Raw genomic sequence first — 6,000 nt, forward strand, 5'->3', positions numbered from 1 at the left:
CCAACTATTGAGAGTACTTGGGTAGTTTCTAGTGTTTGGCTATTACAAATAGTGTTATTATGAACATTGTAGTACCTCCTGGGATGTATACCTAGGAGCAGAATTCGTGAGTCAGAGGGAATGTATATTCAGTTTTAGTACACTGTGCAAATGAACTTTTTTATTTCAGCCATTCTGGTAGGTGTGTAGTAGTATTTCACATGGTGTTATCTTGTGTTTCCCTGATGAGTAATAAAGTTGAGAGCCTTTTCATATGCTCATTGGTTATTTGGAAAGCTTATTTTGTGAATTGTCTGTACATCTTTTTGTTGGGTTATCTGTAATTTTCTTACTGATTTATGAGTTTTTCTGGATATGAGTCCTTTATTAGATGCATGCATTGCAAGTATCGTCGTTGTATAGAATGCCTTAATGACGTCTGTTGATGAAAAGTTGTTTTTAATTTTAGTATTGTTTAATTTATCAACATTATATAATTAATGTTTTTGTATACTCTTGATAAAATCTTTGTCTGTTCCAAAATCATGAAAATATTCTCCTATATTTTAGCAGTTTTTTTTAAAGGATCCATCCTTCTCTTCCTTCTCTTCTTTCTTTACTTGTCTTGCTTTTCATTGACTCCCCTTTTTCTGTTTCTCCCTTCCTTACTTTGTTTTTCCTTTTGGTTCTGTCGAAATAAGCAGCATAAGAAAATCTTTCATTTTTTCATTATGAAAATCACATTACTCCTCTGTTTGAAATACGTCTGTGGACTTCCAAAGGTTTCTGAATAAAACTCAAATTTCTTGACTTGGGAAGCAAGGTCTCTAATGATCCCTCCCTGCCCACCTATCTCTCTAGGCTTCCCTATTTTCAGTTTCCCTTACAAACATACTATTTATTCCAATCACACGGCAGTACTGAACTTTCTAAAGGTGTCTGCTTTTATATGAATCCATGCCACCGCACATGCTGTTCTGTCTGCCTGGAATTCCCTTCCTCCTTTTCCATTTAACTAATTCCCATTCATCTTTCAAAACTCAGCTCAATCAACTTTTCTCTGGCAATCTTTCAGCTCCACATATCTGAGTGAGCTGTGTTTTCATTGCTCCCAGGGCACTTTGGGTACATCTAGATTATGGCACTCCTCACACTCAACTGTAATTGTTGATTTACTTGTTTTTCTTCCCCACTAGAGTTGCAAGATGCTTGAGAGCTAGGCATGTGTCTTATTTGACTTTATGTGTCCAATGTCTACCAGGCATATAGAAGGTGTTCAACACATTGAATAAGTACATTAAGGAGCAATGCTTCCCCATTTTTATGGATGAGGAAAAAGAGGCTATGAAGTAATAAGCTCACCAAAATATATGAAGACATGCCACTTACTGAGGATACAATGCACTAGCATTTTCTGTTATTAGGACCCCTTAATTGTGAGTTCTGTGTAAAGCTTTCCCATAGCATGTTTTTTTTTTTGCTAGTAAGCTTTGCACTAGTCCTTTTTTTAATCTCTTCTTCCTGGAAGTTTGTGGCTTCTTTTAAAGACAGCTGACAAATGTTTGAATGCCTTGGAAACATTGTTGTGTTGGTTCGCTTTCTGTACTCAATATTTGGAGAGTCTCCTAGCCATTCATCTATATTCAGGAAAGATAAATGAAATAACTCATGCCAGCTTGTGATTTTCATTTTGGTTACACTTTCATATAATATTTTTATGTATTTGATTATGAATATGCAATATATATATACAATTTAAAATCAAAAGATACAGCAGGATACATAGTGAAAAGATTCTTGCTAAAAGTCTTCCTTTGACAATACCAAATGTTTGCAAAGATGTTGGGCAACTAACTGGAGCTCCCATACACACATGAGGGGAGTGTAAATTGGTACAAACACTTGGAAAAACTGCTCGGAAATATCTACTAAAACTAAACATACCTTTACCTTATGATCTAGTAATTTCTCAGAAGTGACTACTTGTAGTTCTATCAAGACTTCTTCTGGGAAACCACCAGAGTACTCCTTGCGCTTTTATTCATGACATCCCCAACCTGAAAACAACTCAATGTCCTTCAACAGTAGGTATGTACACAAACTGTGGTACATTCATACAATGTAATAACACATGGTAATAGAAAAGAACTGCCGTTGCAATGACATGGATGAATCTCATAGGGAAAGAAGCCAGATGTGCAAAATTAAACACTGTATGAATCCGTTTATATAAAGTACAGAACAGAAAAAAAATCTACTGCAATCTAGGTTAAAAGGAAGGTTATCTTTGGGATTTGGGTACTTGACTGAGTGAGAGTAGTGGGGAATCTTCTGGGGTTCTGGGAATGTTCTGCATTTTGATCAGAGTGGTGGTTACATGGGTGAATGTGTAGGTAAAAATTCATTGAGCTGCTCACTTAAGACTTGAGTACTTTACCTCAATAGTATACTAAATAATAAGAAAAAAAAAACCTACACAAAATAATTTTTTTTTTTTTGAGATGGAGTCTCGCTCTATCCCCCAGGCTGGAGTGCAGTGGTGCAATTTTGGCTCACTGCAAGCTCGGCCTCCCGGGTTTACGCCATTCTCCTGCCTCAGCCTCCCCAGTAGCTGGGACTACAGGCGCCTGCCACCGTGTCCAGCTAATTTTTTGTATTTTTAGTACAGACGGGGTTTCACCATGTTAGCCCGGGTGGTCTCGATCTCCTGACCTCGTGATCCGCCTGCCTTGGCCTCCCAACGTGCTGGGATTACAGGCGTGAGCCACCACGCCCGGCCAAAACATTTTTTAAAGTTTCTTTCCTCTTCTTCTCCTCAGTCTGTAAGTTATTCTTCCTAGAGAAAATCAATGTTACCAGATTTTTTGGTGACTCTTTCAAGGATATTTTATGCTTATACAGGCAAATACATACATTTATACGTGTGTAAATACAAACACATATGTGTAGCTTTTTCCATTTATTAATACATTACATGGTAACTTTTCATACACATTATTTTGTACCTTTCCTTCCCGCTCCGCCGCACCCCGCCCCCCCACCGCCAATCTTGGAGATTGTTGTCTTAGGTACATAAACATTGTGTATTATCACATAAATCACAGCCCGACTTATTATTTACCCTGACCAAAGGAGAATGTGATAAAAATAAATTGAATGATTATAGAAGTTATAAACCAGTGAAGTCTGCTTTTTGTTCATTTTCTCAGTGTTAATGGCAGTATCACCCTGGAACTAAAATTAGAGAAAGTTTAGACTTAAAATCAATTGACAATTTAAAAAATAACCGTTTCAGAAAGTTGTAATTTTTCAGTGCTAGTTAAATGATTTATACTGTCATTCTTCAAATTGAAGTATGGAGTGATGTCTTTCTTAAGTAACAGGAGTAACAGGATTTAAAAACAATTTCCACACTTCCTAAGCCCAGAGACCAGAGGTTCGAGTTCACTCTGTAGGTCCAAATGAAAGTCATGAACCCATCAGACAAACAAATTTCTTGAGCACGTGCTATGCTAGGTGCTGCCTCATTATGAAGAGCTTGTTTCAAGTTTCCCTATTGGAACTGCTGGAGTTTTAGTGTGGGGAGGCTGTGTGGCTCTACACAGTGGTCTCCCGACCTTTGAAAAATATGCAAATTTCCAGACCCCATCCACAGAGATTTTGATTTTGAGAGCGTCTGAGGTGTTGTCTGGGAGTCTGTATTTTTTTTTTTTTTTTTTTTTTGAGACGGAGTCTCGCTCTGTCGCCCAGGCTGGAGTGCAGTGGCCGGATCTCAGCTCACTGCAAGCTCCGCCTCCCGGATTCACGCCATTCTCCTGCCTCAGCCTCCCGAGTAGCTGGGACTACAGGCGCCCGCCAACTCGCCCGGCTAGTTTTTTGTATTTTTTAGTAGAGACAGGGTTTCACCGTGTTAGCCAGGATAGTCTCGATCTCCTGACCTTGTCATCCGCCCGTCTCGGCCTCCCAAAGTGCTGGGATTACAGGCTTGAGCCACCGCGCCCGGCGGGAGTCTGTATTTTTAAGGAGCACTTCCAGGTAATTATGATAGAAGCGATTTGATACAAGGACCGGCTTAGGAAGCAGGAATAACAGAAATAACAGAACCAGTAGAGGTTCCAGTTGGATCTACCTCTATCTGCCCTACAGTGTGATTTGGAGTTCATTTCTGTCTTTGTCATCTAGGGCTGCCATAACAAAGTATCGTAGACTGGGTGGCTTAAACAACAGACATTTATTTCTCACAGTTCTGGAGAAGTCCCAGACCAAGGTGCCAGTCAGTTTGGTTTCTGGTGAGGCCTCTTTTCTTGGTTTGTAGATGGTCGCCTTCTCACTATATCCTCACATGGCCTTCCTTCTGTGCACATGTAGGGAGAGAGAGAGAGAGAGAGCAGGACCTCACTTCCTCTTCTTGTAAGGTTACTATTCCTACTGGATTAGGGCCTCACCCTTATAGCCTTATTTAACCTTAATTACCTCCTAAAGATCTTATCTCTAAAGAGTCACATTAGGGCTTAGGGAGTCAATATATGCATTACAGGGGAAGATGGTTCAGTTCATAGCAGTTACTAAACCTCTCTGAAACCTTGTTTCCTCACCTGTAAAATGAGGATAATAACACTTGGGTTAGTGGGAGAAGGACTGAATGATTATACTGGCATATGAAAGGTATCTGATGTTTGTTTTGTCTTTTAAACTTCTTTTGGAGAGAAATAATGAAAGTGAGGGATGTCATGACCCCGTGGCAATGTGTTGGTCCTATTGATAGAATCCTAAAGCCAGAAGGTGTCACAGAATTAAAATGACTTGTCCAAGATTGCCTAGTAAGTGAGAAAGTTAATAGGTTTACCCATTAAGTAAGAAACTGGACTGAACACTCAGCCTCAGGGCTGTGAGGCCTGTGTTATTCTACACTGTACGACTTATTTTACTTGGAGTTGACAAGAGTGGGTGTACTGCTCAGCAGGCTTAGATTTGTCTTGGGTATTTAAGAGCAATGCCGCCCCCAGATACATGCGGGCATTATGGGCTGAGTGGAACACTATGTGCCCTGTGTAAAGCTATCCTTTCTTTGGATTAGTGAGCTGGGGCGACCTCCTTTGCTATGCACTAGTCTGGCCTCACAGTATCTAGTTTCAGAAGAGCATGATTGGCCAGCACGCAGGTCAGGGAGAAAAGGTTCTGTGGGGGTCACTGATGTCCTTGGGGAGAGGGGATCGTGCCTCTCACTGGGCAGGAGGCTCTGCACCAACTGCACTGTAAAGTGCACCAGCTCAAGCAGCTGAAATAATTTGCCCTCTCAGGGATTTGAGTTTTGAGGGGCAACATCTTCAATTGAATGACTGTCTCCAGCTGAACTCTGAGAGGATCCAGTTACCCCAATCATTCCAGCCTGCATAAACATTCTCTCTCTAGCTGTGGGTGACTGGGTTCATAATGCCAGGCTGGCTGGTGAGAGGGTGGAGAATGTGCTGTTACCCAATTGATAGGATTTCAGGGGCAATGGCTGGGGCCCATCTTCCTTAAAGATCTCTCCGGTGGAGTAGCTCTATACCTGAACTCCCATTAGCAATGAATTCCTTTGTTTGCTGAACGCTTTGGAGTCATTATAGTTCCTCTTTAAGACTTCAGAACCCATACTTGGGATGAAAGAAAGCCCCTCTGTAGTCTTGGTTGTTAGGAAGCTGACAAGGAGGCCGGTGGAGGAGTGACATAGAATAGCTAACAAATGTTATAATTGAAAGTCAACCCACCAGGAGCTCATCGGAACCCTTGATTTACAGTCAAGGATATCAAAGGAACAAAGCTTGTCTGAGGTCACACAGCTGGTTATGGCAGAACCAAGTCAGACGCCAGACTATTGGCTTCTACTTCTTTCCTATTTGTTTAGTATAAGCAATGAAGAAAGCAGATCGGCTACAGAAGGGCAAGCCTTGGAGCACAGGGAACGGGAAGGAGACCAAAGACAAACTCTGCCTCCCAGCTGTGCCTAAGACAGGCGCTGGTGTCAGCACTTGTGCAGGA

This window comes from Mandrillus leucophaeus, unplaced genomic scaffold, assembly GCF_000951045.1.
Source record: "Mandrillus leucophaeus isolate KB7577 unplaced genomic scaffold, Mleu.le_1.0 Scaffold119, whole genome shotgun sequence".
In the NCBI taxonomy this organism is placed as follows: Eukaryota; Metazoa; Chordata; class Mammalia; order Primates; family Cercopithecidae; genus Mandrillus; species Mandrillus leucophaeus.